The sequence below is a fragment of the Silene latifolia genome, chromosome Y (genome assembly GCF_048544455.1).
Source record: "Silene latifolia isolate original U9 population chromosome Y, ASM4854445v1, whole genome shotgun sequence".
Lineage (NCBI taxonomy): Eukaryota > Viridiplantae > Streptophyta > Magnoliopsida > Caryophyllales > Caryophyllaceae > Silene > Silene latifolia.
Window position 1 is genome coordinate 429,506,728 of NC_133538.1, and position 21,953 is coordinate 429,528,680.

At 35.9% G+C, this 21,953-nt stretch overlaps 1 pseudogene; it reads left to right on the forward strand.

The window, feature by feature from the left end:
* The first annotated feature begins 357 nt into the window (after window positions 1-357).
* Window positions 358-20,338, forward strand: LOC141633220 (E3 ubiquitin-protein ligase RKP-like; annotated as a pseudogene).
* The last annotated feature ends 1,615 nt before the right edge of the window (window positions 20,339-21,953 follow it).

A 21,953-nucleotide genomic window follows, 5' to 3' on the forward strand; every position in this document is an offset into this window, starting at 1 on the left:
AAAACTCGGTAAAAAAAGACTTTGGAAAATGGGAGTTGCTAAAGCTGGGTAAAAAAAAGACTTTGGAAAATGGTATCGTGTGGTAATCTAGGGATGGAATGATAATGACTATTTTACCCCTCTATTTTGTCATGAATAATTAAACTACATAAGTGAATGGACCATTTTGTCCAATTTATGAGAGAGCTCCAAATGTTAGTTTTGATTGGCTGAGAAAGACTGAGATTGTGAGAGTGAAGGAGAGAACACAGAGTAGTTTTAAAATTTTGGTTGCACAAACAAAAGATTTTTACAAGATTCTTTTATATATATATATAATGATAATGATGATACAATTAATTTATGCTATAATTTCACCCCAATTTCTTCTCTCTCCCCTTGCTTTGAGACTTCATTAATGGCGTCTTCTTTGCCCTAATTTCCCTAATTTATACGACACATCATACTCTTCCGCCTAATTTACCATCCTTCTCTGTTATCTTCCTCTCTAAGTTACTAATCGTAAATTATTCTGTAAGTTTCATAATTTCATCATTCTTTTGTTTTTGATAATTTTGTGTGTTAGTTAATTCCGCCGTTTTTATAGTTGAATTTAACTTCTTAGTTTCATTTACTGATCCAAGTACGAAGTACTATATTTTTTTTAGTTGTTATCGTTTCATTTTGTATTTTAATTAGTTGTTTTTAGCTTAATTAAGTATTGATTCATACTTAATATGCGTGTAATCAATGTTAATTCGAGCTCAATTGCTCTGGTTAGGTTGATTGTGTTATAATTTCTGGTTAGCTTATGTTAGTTTTGGTTTATGGTTGTGAAATTGTAGGTGAGGGTCCTTTGTTTCGTATTCGGTTAGCGTAAGGGTTAAGGGCAAAGCGAGGATTGAATCCTGTCTAGGGCCGAAACTTGTCGAGAAAGCTGTTGGTGGGGTTTTAGATAATTTAAGAAGCCAGGATCAAATTCTGCCAAGGCTTTGCTGTTGTTGTCGCTGTTGTTTTAGAGACAGCTGTCGGAGTGGGATTTTAGATATTTTAAGAAGGTATTTAGAGGGTGTTGACGTATGTAGGATAATCTAGGAAGGTGGAAATTTCCTCCCTTCAAATGGCAGAAGATGGTCTATGGTCTAGTGGATTAACCTCGGGGTTAGCTTTGATTCTAAATAGGGAAGATAAGAAGGGGACTTCTCAAAAGAATCGCTTGTTTCGTATCATGATGAATTTGGTCAATAGTCCCTGGAGCGAACCCTTGAATATATTTTCGATCTTCGTTGTAAATCAGTAGGACCATTGACTGGGTCACTGGATGTCAATAACTTGCGCTCCATGGTTAAGCCGTACTTTCCAGAATTTCCCCCACCCCGGAATCAAGATGGTCTCTGCATTTATGATCAGGGGTGTGGACCTGGTGTTTCTATTGCAAAGTCCAGTGTATGTGGGGATGTACGGATCGGCCCCGGTTTGCTAGTGGAAAGGTTGGCCATTTTTAGCAGTGCCAGAGCAAACACATGTGTATGGAAAGGGAAATGGATGTATGAAGTGATGATGGAAACTGCAGGAATACAACAACTTGGATGGGCTACAATTACTTGTCCTTTCGATGATCGTAAGGGGGTGGGTGATGCTGAGAATTCTTATGCATTTGATGGTAAGAGAGTGAAGAAATGGAATGAGGAGGATGAGGGCTATGGGCAGCCATGGGTTGTTGGTGATGTCATTGGCTGCTGTATTGACTTGGATGAAGACAGCATACTGTTTTATAGAAATGGTGTATCACTTGGGGTGGCATTTGTTGGGATTAGGAAGATGAATCCTGGATTGGGTTACTTTCCCGTGGTTTCACTTTCTCAGGGTGAAAGATGTGATTTGAATTTTGGTGCTTGGCCTTTCAAGCACCCAATTGAAGGCTTCCTCCCTCTTCAAAACCCTCCTCATGCAGCGTCCCGCTTCTTCCAGTTGCTCCAGTGCTTGTCAAGGTTGTTGGAAATAGAGCGCATGGATCGAGCTGCTTTTACTTCTGTGGAGCAGTTTAGAAGGCTGCAGAGGTTTGTTCCACTGGAGAATGTGTTTCACCCTGTTGCTAATGCAATATGTGAAGAGCTCTTTTCTGTCCTTGAACAAAATGAGAAAGCTATAGAATATGTCTCATGGGGCCCATTCTTGTCATTTCTAATGGAAAAATATGGGCGGCATGCCCCACATGATTGTAGGAGCTTGGACAAAGTGCTTGATGTTGTTTTGAAATATTGAAGATCCAGCCAGATGTTTCAGCATGTTATCGGTGCTCTTTCTTTTGGTTGCAAAACTTCGTCACTAGTTCTGACTGACTGTCCATATTCAGGGCCATACCCGTATCTTGCATTGGTGTGCCATTTATTGAGAAGAGAGGATCTGATGGTACTTTGGTGGAGGTTGTCTGAGTTTGACTTCCTGCTTGAAGGTTTTCTGTCATGGAAAAGCCCTAACAAGCATGATCTGCAGACTATGATGCCTTCTGTTTGGTGGCCGAATTCATGTGAAGATCTTTCTCATGAAAGTAGTATGATGCTCACCACTACAGTGCTATCTGATGCAGTTAACAAGGTGAATCTCCTTATCCCTCTCCTAAAAATAGTACTCCCTCCGTTGCAAATAGTTTACACTTGCCTTTTCGGGTGTTTCAGACTTTCAGTCAATAGTTTACGTTTCTGTTTTGGGTATGTTTTACTCTACTTTATCTTTAAATATTATTAAAAGCAATTCCCTTCTCTTTGTACCTTGGTCTTTGTGTATAAAGCATATGTAAACATTTCACTGGTCTGAGACAGATGGAGTAAAATATAGAAAAATCTCGTGCATCATTACTTTTTCTTGCATCTTTGTTATTTTATTGTCCTTTTAATTGTGCAAAATAAATCAACGAGGAGTTGAATAATAAAATATGGCGGTGAAAGTTGAAAGCACTTGTTGATATGCTATTGGTTATGAACCTATGAGTGTAATAAAATATATAGTGAAGTGCCTTTTTGAATTGTTCATACCTCTTGATCATATTTTTGAGGAGTCATACCTCTAATCATTGTGAAGTGGCAAATCATTGTTTCATTTCTTATCACCGATCCAGGGGCAAATATTGTTTTTGATTAGACCGATTAGAAAAAAAGATACAAAAAGGGGATAATGACGTGACTGCTAGAAAATGAGAGATGTAGTAAGCTTGTTTATCTCAGTCTGATTTTGTAGAAGACTTCAGCAGGACTTTCTCTAGTGCTTGAAAAAAAGATGTCCATATCTGTTTTTTTAATATCTGTCTTCCTTTGTTAAATGCCTGCTCTTTGTCCGTATGTTATGCTCAACATTGGGCCTGATGTGCAAGTTTGCTGACTGAGATTGCTTTCGACCTTGGAAACCACAGGGGGGAATGCTAGAGATATATTCTTGTACATAATCAGACCGGATGCATGGCAAGCTGATCTTTGACCTTTAAAATATCATTGACCAAAAAAGTGAATTATTGATATTTCTTTGCAACTAAAAAATTCTGTAGACGTCATCACTGGAGAATGTATTTAGCTGATTAATTGATGGGACACATTATGAAGGAAGACTTCCAGTATATTTCTTTCATAAAAATCTGTTATTCATGTCTCGTCTTTTTTGTTTGTATGGTGATTAGATGGTTCCATTGTCCATTCGTGATTGTACTTTTCAGGATAGATACCTCAATGTGTGAGACTGTGAGGTGTAATTCTGCTGACTAAGTGATAGGAACCCTTTTAAATTCGGCACAGGAATTTATATTCTAAAATGTGGATTTGACATTTATCTCTGATCCGCTTTGCGATTTATTCATGTAAATTCCCGTAATAAAATATGAGAAGATGACAGAAATGACACGCGCTGTTTGCAGATAGAGGAAAAGCATCGGGACCTATGCTGCTTGGTAATATAATTCATACCACCTGTGCCACCTCCTCAGTTTCCTGGTTCAGTTTTCAGGAAGTTCCTTCAGAACACAATATTAAAATATAGAGGAGCAGATCGTAGTATGACACCTGCTGGAGTACTAGGGAACACCGTACTCGTTTCTTTATATACGGTTATCCTTCACTTTCTATCTGAAGGTTTTCTAATGGCAGATATTTGTATGATGATAAGAATGATATTGGTTTCCTACATAGAGGTGGTCAGCTCAGTTTTCCTATCAAGTTGCTTGTGAAAAATGATTTACAAAGGATAGACATTCCTAGGATAGGAGGGTCATTTGGGAATCTGTTAGAACTGTATCCTCTGTGTGAACAGGAGTCAGAAGTGCTCACTTGGGAAGAAGGCTGCATGGAGAATGAGGAAATCAGAGTGACACATCTTACAAGGCAGAAGCCTTGTTGTTGTTCCAGCTATGACATTGATTTTACTAGAATTTATCGTGATCCAATCAGATTTACACCTAGAGGTTCTCGAGGCCATAGCTCTTCAGTTCGTGAGCGATCTTCTCATGTTGCTACTGAGTGCAGTACTGGAAATTTGAACGGGGAGATTGAAGATAAGCCTAGCTCTAGTGACCACTCTCATTCTCCTTTTGGATATCGACTGCTTCAGCCTTCAAGGATAGTTCCTAAAGAAAGTAATTTATCTTCAGCGACATTGAGGGAGGATGAACTTCTTGATATAACGTTGTTGTTGTATCAGATGGGGGTTGCTCCCAACTTTAAGCAGGTGGAAAACTGTGGACATGTTTTATTGCCTTTACCTTTTCTTTTCATTCTCCAACCACTGCTTGGACTTTGATTTAAATAATCTCAACATGAAGTCTAGTGGCGACCTTGATTACTTTGTTTGAATGGGACTGTTATCCCCATGTGTTCACATAGGTCGATAAGGGGTAAAACAATCAGAAGAGTGAAATTTTGCTACAATGAGATTGTTTCCCTTAGGCATCCATGTAAATTACCGTGAGGAAGAGGAATCAACAGAATGGTTTTTCTTTTGTGATTTACGGTAAAGCATTTCTGAAGGTGGGAAACTTGATGAAATTACCATAATGGGACTGGTGCACGTAGACCTGGCAAAATGGGTCAGACCCGAATGACCCGACCCGAGACCCGAAAATGACCTGAACTTGCTTGACCCGAATATGACCCGAAACCCGAATTGACCCGACCCGACCCAGATCCGACCCGAACATTGTCTGACCCAATGTTGACCCGACCCGAGGTGACCCAATCCAAAAAACCCCGACTCATAACTGACCTGATCCCAAATGACTTGAAGTGTCCCTAAATGACCCGAAACGACTAGTACTAACTCATATTAATACTATATATATCAAAATAAAGTTTCATTGGTTACAATAATCCTTAATAAATAGTTAAATTTGCAAAATAGTATTTCTTAATCAAAATAGTATTAACTTAAGTGTTTAGCCATTAACTCAAAAGCAACCTGGCCCAAAATGACCTATACCCGAAAATGACCCGACCCGAAATGACTCGACAACAGGTCACCCGAAATTGACCCGAAACCCGAAAGTGACCCGACCCGACCCAACCCGACCGGAAATATGTGACAGACCCGAAATGACCCGACCCAAAGTGACCCGACCCGTACCCGACCCGAGTGACCCGTTTTGCCAGGTCTAGGTGCACGTACTGGTCCGCTCATACTGAATGATGTGTGCCACACCTGAAGCAAAATGATTTTGTATTTCTGTATGTCTGTGGAATCCCCACTATTGGAAGGACTAGAGTTTCACTTGTACTGTGTTTCTTCTGGTATATTCTTGTTAACTGGAGTGTTTCTGACTGTCTATCATGCCTATTTTGAGAGGCTTTCCGCTTTTGATTTGAATTTGCTTATACAAACTTGTTCTCATTATGACTGGTTTGTTTTGGAATCGTTGAATTTCTTGTATATGTACTTAAAAGGCCTCGAGTGTCGGCTAATTATTTTTAATTTTGATTATTTAGGCATCTTACTATATGTCTCATCAATCACAATCAATCACTCTTTTGGAAGAAACCGATAGGCAAATACGGGTACGGGCATGCATTGAGCAACAAAAGCGGTTGAAAGAAGCACAGAACATCTATAGGGAAGAAGTTGTTGACTGCGTAAGGCAATGTGCATGGTAAGGGTTGTATTGGTCACTTTTTTTTGTTTCCTTTTGTCCTTGCTTATTTATGCCTTCATTTTGCTTAATTTATATCCTTTCCTCTCGCTTTTGTAACAAAAAGCTCTCATAGTTGCAGCGGTTTAGATGTATTAGTACTTTGAAAAGGATCTCTGGATTAAACATATTCTCTTCTCTTCACCATCGTCTTCTCGTTTGAGTTTTGTGGTCTTTAAAACCATGCTTCGACCGTATGTTTTCAAATTAGTATATAACGGATTATATTTTTTTTCTTTGCTAAAAATATAATGGTGTACATGATTTTTTGATTACTTGTGTATATATTTTAGTATCATATTATAAGGTCCTGTTCTTTTGGACTTAATTTCAGTTCTTATAAGTTCAGATCAGCTCCATTAAGTTCAGTTCAGTTTCCATTAAGTTCAGTTTAGTTTATTTCAACATTAATATTATTATTCTTATTTTATATTCTTATTACTATTACTATTACTAGTACTAGTACTAGTACTAGACTAGTACTAGTACTATTACTAGTACTAGTACTAGTACTAGTACTACTACTACTACTAGTACTACTACTACTACTACTACTAGATTTCATGCCCGGGCGTTGCCCGGGTAATATCTTAACAGGGTTTCAAAATAATTGTCATGACATTAATCTTAAAAAAAACTTAGCTTATTAGGCATATATAGAAAATTATTAATGGATATGATTGTTTTCAAGTAGTGCCAATTTAATTCACTCGACATTCCTTCCTCTGTTTTTTATATATGATTCCTCACTTCTCTCCTGAATATCTCTTAAAATAAAATGTAAGACTTTGAGGATCATCTCTGACATCTGTCCCACTATTGTGTCCCATTGTGTGTGTCACTCAACTTACCTTTTGACACATCACTTATGACAAAATAAAATATTACAACAAATATCACCATATGAGACAGAAGATCCTCAATATATGTTATGATATTTATACTCATATGAATGAGTTTTTCGTAAGCTAAGTAGGCATTTTTATAATTTTTGAACAAAAGAAATTTGGGAGTTAATTAAGATGATTAAAAGCATTTTTTTACTATCATAGAATTAATAGTCAAGTTTAATCCTATGTAGGAATAATTAGTGGAGTACCTTAATTAGTAATCCGTATTATTGATTGAATTTGATGCATGATAGAATTTTAGCTTGTTTAAAAATCTTGACTTGAAATTTTACATAGCTAGAACGTATTTGTACTCATTGATTAAAATAAAATTATCCTAGTTGATGAATGTAACTTCTTAAATCAAATCTTAATCCGATCAAGAACTCATCATATGAATTATACAAAGAAATTGTTCCATTGTTATAGGCCTTCACGTAAATGCATAAATTATACTCTCTTTGTAAATATGAGAACTTGTTGTTTCTCTTATTGATTTTAATACAGGTAAGATGTTGGAAGTTCTTATACACACTGAATGAAGGTATGTATGAGAACATATACTAATATACAATAACTTCAGCAACCAAGTCCCTCCTGCAGAAATACCTCGTGCATACAGCATACCCCTGATCATGTTTATCAAATCCTTGCACACAAAATCTAATAAGTTAATATAACATAAGAAAGACTAAATAATACTCCGTATGAATCTGTTTACAAATTGACACAAAACGGAAGCAAAACTCTCAAGTTAAAGTTATATTTTATTTTCTCCAATTTAGCTATTGAATAAGATGGTAAAAATCATTAGATCATGATGCATGCATACAAACAAAACAACTAAGAAAGAATAATAAAACACATATACATTAAAGATAACATCAAAATTTTTGAGACGTTCTCTCACTAAATTATTGAATACCGCTTTTTCGTACCATTTTATCTTTTGTTCGTGACCTAAAATGACTTTAAACTTCATGTCAAATAAGTCAGATACAAACTCATATATGAAACTCAAATTGCCCTGCGTGTAATTTGCAACCATGTTCTTTTATGTAGTTAAACCTTTGTAGTATATGTTCTCTGGCAATGTCCTTTTAAACCACAATTATTACTTGTGATCAAAAGCAATTAATAACTATGAAATCATTTAACTATATAACAAAAATTAGAAGAAAAGGGCGCAATTTAACTCGAGCTTTGGATTTGTTTGGCCCCCCTCGGAATAAATAGAATAGATGCGTGGTTGCACTTTCGAATTAGGGTAGATGTCATTAGCAATTTCATCATCATTTATTCAAATTGATAATCACTATTGTTTATAGTCAAGATAACTACATACTAAAATCTTACCATTCAATACTATAAAGGATTACATTATAGGTAGTGGATCAAATTTTCGTATGTAGAATGTACCTTGAGATTGGACTGCATTGAAAAAGAAAAACATGATTAAAAATTCATAAAAAATAATTAAAAACAACAAATTTTAACGTATACATTAGGAGTCGGTAATTAATTCTGTTAAAAAAAAATGACATGTGAAGGGAAACGCATTGGGGGAGGGGATACATGAAATTTTCATATTAAAATTCATTGCCATCAAAAACTTATTGATAGTGCTAAATAGTATATATCCTACTCATCCAAACTTTAGAATCCAATGAAATCGCTCTAAAGTAATAGCCAATGAAATCGCTTCAAAACTTCCTCTTTTAAGTATATATTACTATTACTATTACTATTACTATTACTATTACTATTACTATTACTATTGTCGTCGACGTCGTCGTCGCCGCCGCCGCCGCTAAGTTCTTCCACATTTGTTTTTGGGTAGAATTTAGTGAAATGGTGATATGTGGATATAAATGAAAGTAAGAGAGAGAATGTGGGGTTATGAGTTATTATAACCACAAATAATAGACAAATAAGGAAAGTGGAAGATGTTAGTGAATTTGTCGTTTTAGGAAATATGGAAGATTTTAGGGAATATGAGGGAGTATTTATTATAATTGTTTACTACTACTACTACTATTTTTTTTTTTTTGGTCGGATTGCAAGGAGAAAGATATAGATGCAACATGGGACACATTGGAGCATGTTGTAAAGGATTTGGCAAGAGAGGTGTTAGGGGAATCTAAAGGAAATAGATCATCAAGTAAGGACACATCTTGGTGGAACGATGAGGCGAGACAAGCGATAAAGACAAAACGTGAATGTTATAAGGTTTTGGGGAAATGCATGAATGATGAGAACTTTGAAAAGTACAAGGAGGCTAGACGAGCCGCTAAAAAGGGAGTGCGTGATGCGAGGGCAAAAGTTAACCAAGAAGTGTATGCCGGGTTGGACACGAGAGAAGGAGAGAAGGATATGTATAAACTGGCCCGCATAAGAGACCGAAAGACGAGGGATATTGGGAGAGTTAGGTGTGTGAAAGATATGGACAACAAGGTTCTGGTTCAGGATAACGAAATAAAGGCTAGATGGAGTTCTTATTTTGATACTTTATTCAATGGACATTAGGAGCAAGGTTTTGGGGATGTAGAAGTAACACCAAGCATGGTTAATCAGGAATTTCTGCGTAGAATACAAAAGAGTGAAGTTAGAAAGGCGTTAAGGAAGATGGGGTTGAAGAAAGCAGAGGGACCGGATAGTATACCCATAAAAGTTTGGAGGTGCTTCGTGGATAAAGGAATCGAATGGGTAACCATGCTCTTCAACAAGATTTGGAGGAGCAACAAGATGCCATCAACTTGGAGGAGAAGCACTCTTTTCTTTTTGTACAAGAATAAAGGTGATGTTCAAGAGTGTTCCAATTATCGGGGAATTAAACTTATGAGTCATACGATGAAGTTATGGGAGCGGATTATCGAGCAAAGGCTTAGGAAATGTGTAGACATCTCGGATAACCAATTTGGATTTAGGCCTGGGAGATCGACTATGGATGCGATTTTTATCATGAGACACTTGATTGAACACCATCGGGACAAGAAGAAAGACTTGCATATGGTTTTTATTGACTTGGAAAAGGCATATTATAGGGTACCGAGAGAAATACTTTGGTGGGCTTTGGCAAGAAAGGGTGTTTCGAAAATATATTGACCTCATAAAGGACATGTATGAGGGGCTAGTGCAACTATTCGCACTAATGTTAGGAGAACGGAAGAATTTCCCATTACCATCGGGGGTGCATCAAGGTTCCACACTTAGTCCTTTTCTCTTTGCTATAGTTATGGATGAGTTGACAAGGGATATTCAGGACGACATCCCTTGGTGTATGATGTTTGCTGATGATATTGTGTTAATTGATGAGACGAAAGAGGGGGTGGAGAGAAAGTTGGAATTGTGGAGGCATACTTTGAAGACTGGTGGGTTTAGGCTGAGTAGGAGTAAGACCAAGTATTTGAGGTGTCGGTTCCATAACGTGGCGGGGTCGGGGTCGAGATCGACAGGGGTGGAGAGTATTATTTTCGATGGGAATGTTGTCGAGGGGTTAGATTTCTTCAGATATCTAGGATCTATTATTCAAAAAGATGGGGAGTTAGACGGAGATGTGGCTCACAGAATTAAAGCCGGATGGTTGAAATGGAAGAGTGCTTCAGGGTTTTTATGCGATAAAGATATGCCCCAAAGATTAAAGGAAAAATTTTATCGCTTACGGCTCCGATTGTTGGGTCGTGAAACATTGTCACATTTAAAAGATGAGTGTGGCGGAGATGCGTATGTTACAAGGAAAGATCGATTAAGGAATGACGTAATTAAGGAAAAGGTGAAAGTTGCGCCAATAGAGGACAAGATGATAGAAAATCGACTAAGATGGTTTGGCCATGTGAGAAGGAGACCTATGGACGTACCAATTAGGAGGCTGGAGAGTTGAAGAACAGAAAAGGTTCCTAGGGGTAGAGGGAGACCGAGACAGACATGGCTGAGAGTGATAGAGCACGATATGAGATTTCTTTGGGCTTCAGGAGAGAATGGTGACGGAGAGGGTACAATGGAGGAAAAGGATACATGTGGATTTTTAGTATTTGTTGTTATTTGACATATTTAGGATTTTTATTTAATTTTTAAAAAATTTATTTGTTCTCTCTCCTTTATTACACCTTTTTCACCAACAACTTTCTTATATGTTTTTACTTGGTTCACTTTTAAGGTATTCCGGACCCTACAATTTTACTTCGGTTTTCAAATCTTTATTCTCGATTTAAATTTTAAGTTTTTATAAAAGAAATCCGGACTTCGATTTTTAAAACCTATAAGTGTACCTTGACTTTTGTATTATGTTTCACTCTCCCTTTTGTTTTTCATTTTTCCTTTTCTATTTTGTTCGCATTTTGAGGTGTGCGTTCACCCATGCACGGTTTTAAAGGATGATTCATGTCAGCCGACCCCAAATCATTTTGGGATTAAGGCTCTGATGTTGTTATTCTTATTAATATATTATATTAGTATTTTATTTTTTTATATATCTTATTAAATTATTATTATATTATATTAAATTATTATTATTATTATTATTATTATTATTATTATTAATGAATAATATTATTATAATATTTATTATTATTATTATTATTATTATTGGTATTATTGTTATTATTATTGTAATCTTTTTTATTATTATTTCAGTTTAATTCTGTTCAGTTTAGATCAGTTCAGCTCAGCTCCATTAAGTTCAGTTCAGCTCCATTATGTTCAGTTCAGTCTTCAGTCCAAAAGAACAGGGCCTAAGTTTGTATACTTTTCAATATATTTAAGGTCAGAGTCTTTGACATGAAAAAGTCAAATAGGAAGATCATAGCGAGAAGAGGGGAGTAGATAGGAAAAACAAGATGGCTCGGTATTTGTTGAGCTTTGGCTTCATCATATATTTGCCTCATCATATACTTCATAGTTTAGTTCATGATTGTAAAGGCAAAAACTTCATATTTGAAGTTTGAACATACGCAGAGAAACACCTTGCAACCTTCAAATATTTGGATTTTGGAAAAACATTAATGGAAACTCTAGTTGTTTTCTGGTTTCGCCACATAATGATAGATTTCCGTTACTTGATAAGTTGATATGAAGCAATTCAAGTTTCAGATCCCTAAGGGTCTACTGAACTTTGTTCCGCCTGTGCCAACTCCTTGTGGCCTGATGACCAAGTTCCTCGTCATAGGTCTAGAAGGTGTGACTTTACCTGTTAAGTTTCTTTACTATCTTTTGCGATTTCTTATTTTTTTATAGTCACCATAGCTATAAATTTCTTTGTGGAAACATGGTTGTCGGTTTCCCTATTGTCATGGTGTATTTGCCAGTGTTTCTTTTGGGATTGTTATTTTAGATCACTTGCGTACTGGAATTTGAAGCTGTGTATTATGCTTTATAGGTACCGTATTGCTCTCCTATCTCGGTGGAAGCAAAAAGGCATGTATGCTACCTGCATGCGAATTGTGCAATTGCTGCTTATTATCAGCAAAGATGACTTATTGTTCAGTGCCGTTCCTGAATTTTATTTGGAAGCTCTGGTAATTCAATTCTCCTTATTTTGTTTGTCCTGGCTTAAACACTTTACATACATAGGAATGTTTTCCTGACTCATTTGCACTCCATAGTCTGTACTACATATTGTTACATGTATTGCTGCGTAAGTTTGTGAGCTTAAGTTTGCCGTAAATCGTATGCTTCAGAAGTCAGTTTTCTGTGTTTCAGGCTTCTAATTCCAATTAGAGACTTGTTTGTGCTAGTGAAGTGGTTGAACAAGGGGTTCTTATTTTTGGTATTTAAGTTAGTTAATTAGCTGTAGAGGATTTGTCAAGGAGACTGTAGATAGTGACCATAGTGAGTGTCTTTCTTTGGTTGGGCAAGGGGAACAAATGTAATTTTTGATTCGGCCTAACCACTGTTTAAGTCTTAACAAATCTTTGTGATGATCTCTCTTGAAAGTAATCTCTGTGTGACAAAGAGGCCTGTGTTGAACTCTCTTTCTTTTGGTCTTATTTAAGGTAGCTAAGTTTTGCACCAGTGAATCTTATATTCCTTTGCATTCTGTGTGCAGGTTGACTGCTTCCATGTGTTGCGAAAAAGTGATCCTCCTTTTGTCCCTTCTGCGATATTTATCAAGCAAGGGCTTAGTTCATTTGTATGTATAACCCTTCATTCTTTAACTTAGCTGTTCCAATACATGGTACATTTTTTTTATATAACTTTGTACGTTTCTCAAATAGGAACTGTACTTTAGCGCGTGAATTCCTCTTGTAACACTAAACTCCTTAATCTGAAATTTGTTTATGATGCCTAAAACTTTAAAAGCATAAGATTTCAAGGTGGAGCGTATGTTTTTGAACCGTACTTGTCTTGTGGATTGTCCATCAAATGTAAAGATTGATGTCCACGACGACTCGATGAGGACTTCTTAACTTTTTTGAACAATAATGTTATATCTGTGAGTTATTCCTAAAGAGCTCTCGCTGTCGTTAGGGTCATTTAATGGATTCATTCACAACATGTCTTTGTGCTTACTTCCATACTTCCTCTGTTTTATTTTCCAGTGACTTGTAAATAATGAAGTTTAATAAATTCTGATCGTGATTTATTTGTCTGCTGGTTGTTGTTTTCATAGCATGCAGTATGTGTCAGTCTACATGAATCTACTCTCTGAAATTTACATGCTGATAAAGTTGGACCATTTATCAGGTTACATTTGTTGCCACTCATTTTAATGATCCTCGGATATCAAGTGCGGACCTGCGGGATCTTCTTCTTCAATCTATATCAGTTCTGGTGCAGTATAAAGAATTTTTGGCTGTGTTTGAATCAAATGACGCAGCCACCCGTAGGATGCCAAAAGCATTGCTATCAGCATTTGATAACAGATCCTGGATCCCTGTGACTAATATTCTTTTGAGGTTGTGCAAAGGTTCTGGTTCTGGTTCCTCAAAACATGGCGAATCATCGTCATCTTCAGTCGTATTCCAGGTAAGAACAAGCTAAAACATGGCGAATCATCGTTATAGTCATCTATAGTACTAAAAGCGCTATCTATTATATGCAACTCAGTGTTGTGAGTCTTTTGTCCATTGATTATTTTGTGAAGAAATTGTTGCGTGATGCTTGTGCTGCTGATGAAGAATTGTTTGGAGCATTTCTGAATCGTTTATTCAATGCTTTGAGTTGGACAATGACTGAGTTCTCAGTCTCCATTCGAGAAATGCAAGAAAAGAATCATGTAAGGCCTTTTTTTATTTGATGTGGTTTGTTGGTACCTTAGCTGGTGGTTGTTATACTCTTTTTTGGTTAGCCCTTTTGGTAACAATAGATACTCGGTTTTTAATTTACTGAATGTCAATCTGTTATTCGCAGCCTTTGGTAAAGACGTATTGAAAATCGAAATAGTATATTTAGGTTTACTCTATTGAGTTCCAATATTCTTTAAATAAGGGAAGATCCAGGGTAAGGCTACATCCCATGTAGCCCATAGCAAATTTTCATGTTTAATACTCCCTCTTGTTCACTGGAATTACAACATTGGTTGAATATATGTGAGTAGTATTTTAATGAAATGTTGCAATTCCAGAAAACTGGAGGGAGTAATATATAGTCATAATCAACACAACAATATATCATTTCTCGGTAGTGAAGGAACTGACTTCCTGGCATGGTGCCCACAATCGGAGATTGCAATCAGCAATTTTGGTCAAACTTTCTGGCAGTTTCCACAACCTCTCTTTCTTTTGGCTTTTCATGTTCAACATATACATTTCCGAGATATTTAGGTTCAAGTTTCTCCATTAGTTTACAGCAATGGGGCTGAATCTGATAGCATGCACTTGGGACTTCCAAACTCAAATAACATTTCTCTGTTGGTCATTATAGAGAACCATGAGTAATTAGCTTAAAATTAGAATACTAGTTTTTGTAAATTGCCCCCAGTAATTTTGATTATATATTACTGAAAATATCAGACATGAAATCAGTATTAATTCTAGAAAGCTGGTTTTGCACAGTCCTTTTTGTTTAAAAAGATGGTAATAATTTGTTTTGTTAAAAAGAATAATGAAGATTCTTCTTAAACTTTTGGGTATTGCAATACAATATATTGTGTATTTCGTCGACTTTTGGATTCTTATGGCAGTGGGCCTAAAAAAAAATATTTACAATGCCTCGTTGAACATTTCTGTCAAAAAATTAATTATTTTACAGTGGGAACCATATTACTTCCAACGAATTTGTCCTTTCCCATTGTGAAACTTAGTGCCTAATCATTTTTCTCCCCAGACCGACAATCATAGCATTGCCACTTTCTTTGATGTATTTCAAATCTCATGAAACGAAAAATCAATTTCTACAATGTTTAAATTCCAAGGTATCTTTAATTTCTGGTTCTGCCCCTTCCTATTCCCCAAAATTATTAAACGGGTAGGTTTCAATTTAAAAATGGACGTAATAAACCTTTAAAAGGTAATAAACCCTACTTAGTTTAGTCTTTGTTTGCCATTTCGAACAAACAGAAGAACGTGTTAAATTAAAACTGCTGATTGACAAACACATTCAACTGAATCTGCTTACCAGATTATGCTATTCAAAGATAAAATATAGCATTACAATCTGCTTCAAAGTTCCATCAATAATAACTTGCTTCATAGCTAGATGTTGGGGAAATAAGATCTGTTTTGCAGTAACTAAGTATTTATATTATGAGTGTGAAGGGTTATTTCGCATTGCTTATAATAAATTATTTGCTGTAGGTTTTGGAGTTTCAGCAGAGAAAATGTAGTGTAATATTTGACCTCTCATGCAATCTTGCCCGCATCCTTGAGTTTTTTACTCGTGAGATTCCTCATGCATTTCTTTTTGGAAATGACATGAATCTCAGAAGGCTAACTGAGTTGGTCATTTTCACACTTAATCAGATAACATCAGCTACCGATTCAGAATTTTTCGACTGGTATGCATCTAAATTTCTCAACTCATGTCAATGTTCCATTTCAATATTCAATATTAACTGGAGTCTTGTGACTTCTTCCGGTCGTTCTCGAATCTAGTACTGTAACAAGCATGTTTAATTATCTGAAGTCTGAATTACCTGGAGCTGTTTTTAGGCAATGTAGAGAAGTGCCATTGCCAACAGCTCTGGGAATGCTGTAAACTTTTTTTTTTTTTTTTTTTTTTTTTCCCCACATTAGAACTGTCACTTTAGCTAATTTTTAACCTCCCAGTTTTTCTAAAACCAAATCAATTCTTTAGTTTCATACTGTACCCTATGGAACAGACATCAATGACACAGCAAAAGGAGAAAAAATATAACGGAAAATTCACGTGGTACCCTTAAACAATTCCATTTTTCACGTGGTACCCAAGTTTTTATGTTTATGCACATTATACCCACGACTTTTAAATTTTTGGAACAGCGTAACCTTTTTTGACGGAAACACTTAACAGCGTTAAGTTAAGTGGATTTGGCGCCTAAAATACACTAGCATGTGGATTTGTGTCTACAACTCTTCATTTAATCATTTCCCCCAAATAAGACCCACCGTACTCCATTATTTTCCCCAAATTACAATCACTCTCTTAAACCCTAAAAAAACCAAAACTTGATAATCATTGACAACATGAACAAATACATCATTTGCACTTCATGAATCCATCTTTATAATACGAAACGAAGTTATCTTCTTAATCTCATCAGATCTTTATAAAGGTAAGAGCTTTAATTTATTTCCTTTATTTTGATTTAGTAATTTTTAGCTTATTAGAGATTAAAATTCGATTCTTTTTCGATACTGGAAAGCATAGTAATACTCATGTTGGAATACTGGGATGTTTGGTGAACAAAGTTGGGTATTGAATTAAATTTCTGTCCACTAATTCATCTTATACTCCCTCCGTCTCAATCATTTATTTACCTTTGATTAAATACCTTCACATTGAATATAAAGGTAAACAAATGATCGAAATGGAAGGAGTAACTAGAAGCAGATACCATAATTGAGGAGACCAATTTGTAATTCAATTAGTCATTTTTGGATGAATGTAGCACCCAGAATTATTTTTCAAATGATGTAATGTCACATCAGATACCATTATTTGTTCCTTTAGATAAAATTCTTTATCTGATGCGAAATTACTGAACAGCAACGCTAAACGCTGTCGTTTTTCGTTTCCCCTAACTGTTGAGTACTTGAGTTAAAGCTGTAGTTATTCATCACAGGTTGTGATTTTCTTTCTGCTACTTGTACTTTCATATGGTCAATGCGTTAAACTTGATTTAGTAATTTTTGGCTCATTTTGATTTAGTAATTTTTTTTGTGAAAAATTATAGGCTGGTTGCGGTATGGTTGGAATTTCATTTCAAAGGAAAAGCTTTTGATATTCCAGTCTATGATGTTGATTTGGTACAATTATTAGACATAATTAGTGATGTTGATGAAGAATCTATGAAGCAGAATGTTCTTGTCCCTAATGTCTATGATTTGTACTACCAAAATGGTGGTAAGACATATATTATGAATGATATGGATTTACTGTCTATGTTTGAGCATTTAAATGGGAAAGAAACAATTCAGATTTTCATTGAAGAAACACATTTGTGGTATAGCTTGAATGGGTTTGCTGCAGTAGCTCCGGATGACCTTATTTGAGATCGTGTATTGCATCTAGGACAAGCTTTGTTTTCCACTTGACTTCCATTGGAAGATAAACATGCATAAGACATACTAAGTTTGTTTGATTTTAAGTTATTAGTGTGTTTTATTGGTGTGTTTACCGACCAATTCATGGGGTATAAATGCTCAATCTATAAACACAAAACAAGGTTCTAACGGCTAGTTCATTAAATAGAGCTGTTGGACATTTTGTAACAATAAGGGTACCATGTGCCAAACACAAGACTTTAAGGGTAACATGTGCAAACAGTTTTACATTCCAATCATAAACATCAACTAACTTTCACACGTCAGCAACATTTAACAGCAGTTATGTATTTTGTTACGCTCTTCCAAAGATTTAAAAATCATGGGTACAATGTGCATAAACATAAAACTTGGGTACCACGTGAAAAATGGAATTGTTTGAGTGTACCACGTGAATTTTCCAAAAATATAAATTAGTCTTGCGTTAAACAGTAGTCTTTAGATTCTTTTGAAACTTCAGTTTCCTGGACTCACCATATCATGCTTCAGGCTTCTTTGCTTTTGGCATGTTTTGACTTTGGTCGTGTTTTTGTTATGACCATCTCTAAGTCTGTCGTTTCATATTTACCAAGTTTATGTTTGTTTTGCAGTTCAGTGAAACGTCATGGTCAATCTGCAGAGAAAATAAACAGAGGTATGATATTGGCTCCTCTTGTAGATATCATCGTGAATTTATTGGTTGAGGGAATGGAAGCTGAATCAAGAGAGCAGAATGATGTTGTTGAAGTGTTGGCCAGCATGGATTGCCCTGATACTGTTCTTTGCGGACTCCAGTATGTTTTGGAGTTTGACTGGGTTAGTTCTTGTCTCTCTTCTATATTTTGGTGCCCCTTTAGTCTTGTTAATGATTTGTACGCTCTTGAATATGTATGCCTTTCGAGTCATTCTATGCGATTCTTTATGTTTCCTATTTTGGTGCTTCAAGGGTTATGTAAAATCATCACTTGTTCCCACCCCCTTTCTTGCAATTTCAATTTTGAAGTCTCAGCCCCAAGTCCCCAACCCCTGTCAAAGAAGCTCAGATGTGGTCTATAACTTCATAGATGTGCTTAGAATTCTCTCCAACAGTTTTCAATAAATTCCGACACATTGACCTAGGAAGCCGTTCTGAGAATGAATTATAACCTTCAATTTTTATCTTTGGGAACCACCTTAGTGTACAAATGAGTTATTGCTGGTAGCACCTACTCATAATCACTTTACGACTACTTTTGTCACGCATAGTGTCAAGGTCTGGTACTTTTGTCGAACCATAGTGCGCACCCTTGCCCACACCAAGATGAGAATGCAAGCAACAAAGGGTCTCTTTGCTTTTAATTTTCCATAAACTACTTTGAAAATGTAATTCGTAAAACAAAGATACACATATTACACAGTAGCCTTGTTTTCTTCATCCAGTCTTCTGAATTGCACCTTTGCGTTCTTGTCCTTTGATTTGCAGACAGGCTTTTCAAAAGGCAACATTCACTTTGCAAAACTCAGGCAAGTTGAAGATTTCTTAACCAACCTAATTAGCCGAATGGGGTCACGAGAACAAGACAGGTCCGTATCTGGGCAAGAGGCAGAATGTGATGACAGTGTGTGTTGCATATGTTACACGTCTTTGGGAGATTCTCAATTCTTGCCTTGTTTACACCGCTCATGTTACGGGTGTATTACCCGACATCTTCTAAATTACCAGAGATGTTTCTTTTGCAATGCTACAGTGGTTGGAGTCATCAAGGATGAAAAGAGAACGTCTACGGTTGACTGAACAATTCAAACCTAGTATGTAACCGATGAGCCCATAATTATATATGTTTTTATCCCATATTCATATATTGTTAGTATCGTCTTTCGCATTATTTGAGCTAAATTATTACTATATATTTGTTAATTTCGAGATTTAATTACTGCTATTATTATTTTAAATGCAAATGGGCTTATTTAGTATGTTTTGGTATAGCAGATTACAAGACGGAAGAGAACGGGCCGAATGACGCACTTAATGGATCAAAAGTATGACGCGCGGATGTGTAGAACGGACCAAGGAGCAAAATAAGAAGCAAAACAAAGAAAATAAAGAAGCACGCAAGCAGGCACGTACGTAATTCTTAAATAACCACACAGCCCAGCCCGTGTCTTAAGAAGTTGGGAGTGTTTGGGAATTTAAATAAGAACAGAAGAATGGATATGTACGGAGCTACTGGAAACATGAAAACTCTCGATCAATTCGGATTTTCATTCTTTCCGAGTTCTACCTACTGTCAAATTCCGTATGTTCAAAATCTATCCTATATTGCTGCAAAATTTATCCCGAATCTACCAAAAACACCGACCTTGGTCAAGTATAAATACCCGATTCCATATTCCTAATTGAAGCAAGCAAGCTTATACGAAATACCCAAATTACTAGTGAGCGAGATTGACGGCGATCGGAGATAGGAGCAGTCCATCGATTGAAGCGGCTTCAATTTGAAGGAAGAAGGAGAAAGCACTTGCAGAGGCTTGCAACCGAAAAAGGAGGCATTCTTCGGCCTTAATTATTAAAGTTCTCCACTCCTTTAGCTTGTTAATTTCAGTTTACTAGTTTTTCTTTTAAACCTTGGATGATTTAATCTTTCAGTTATATTAAAGTTTGATTTCGATTCTAGCATATTTGAGTTAGTAGTATTCATATTATACTTGTTCATATTGTTTCCGATTCATTCTGTTGGCTGCAATTATTTGCTTAATTTGCTTAGTAGTTTGAACCGTTAGCTAGTTGTGTTATTTAGCGCGGCGTTAAATCGTATAACGTAGTAGCAACTAATTTAATTTGGGACTGCAATGATGTCGCTAGATTGAATTAGGAGTATAATTTGGTCTGACTAATTAATTGGTTAGGGTTAATGATGTCTTTCTAGTACTTAATGCAGTTAACTAATTTGCGGAACTTTTCAACTTGCGTAGAATTGGTTAGCTAGAACTGGTAGTCGAGCGGCTCGCTACTGGTTAAAACTAAGGATTGATAGGGAGGATTTAGCGGCTAAGTTCTCTACAGTTAACCTGTTATTGACTTAAATATTCGCTAGAGAAATCGACGAGTTAATTGTGTTATTAATTGAATCTGAGAAATATATGCTTAAACGTCATGCTTGCTTCACTAGTGAGTAGTAGGACTGGTATTAGCTTATTATTCTCCACTCGAAACATTAAAAGAACCCCCCTCTTCGTACATAATGTTAATACTGTTAATAGCTAACTGATAGAGAATAAGACTAGGTCGTTAAATGCTAGAATTACCCTACCAAATTAACAATTTATAAGCCAAACTCGACTCTACACTATGCAATTAAGAATAGTAGTAAAGGGAAGTAAGGGTCGAACCCAAGAGAAGGACTTTTAAACTAAAAACTTGAATTGTAAACTATTGACTACTAAAGACAAGGTTATAAACAAACAATGGTTATCAACAATGACAAACAATCAATAAACATAGATAGATGGGGGTTTTTGAGTTGATTGGTAACATGAAACAAGGTAAAATTGCAAACTTAGTCTAACAAGCAATATAACAAACACTTGGTGAGTAAGACCCTTCAATAATTAAGGGGACTTGGTGCAATTCTTCCTTTGTAACCAACAATGGTAAAGTTTGACTCTTTTATAACTCTCCTCTTATTTTCAACCCAATACTTTCAAGTCAAGATATTAATATACACAAATTAAACCATCCATGCATGTCCTCCAAGTTTAATCAACAATTCATTAAACCATGAGTGCAAATCAAACATGAGCATTAAGAGTTGTGCTTGACAAGAAGCTAGGATCAATTCTCACAAGATTAAGCCATACAAATGAGAAAAGACATGAAATTTTCTACTTATTGCATGAATCTTTTAAACCAAATCAACATACAACAAGCTTGCTCCAAATAATCCTAGATAGATTAAATCATTTCTTTAGAATTTGCAATAGTTGGGTAAACAAGATGCAAGAGTGATCAATTCTAACATTCATCTACTCAACATGAAAATTAAGCATAAGGAAAGATCATTAGATAAATAAGAAGAGATTAAAAGAGTCTTACAATACCTAAGTTGGAGACTTTGGATGAATTACACCAAGAAGGGAAGGATTTAGCCTTCCATAGTCTTCATAAACCCAAACAATAAGGAAAGATTACAACTTTAAATGAAAATTGTCTTCTAAATTATTACAAGCTTAAACCCTAAATATGAGATTAGATGAGATGATATGATGGTAGGTAGATGATTTAGGTCT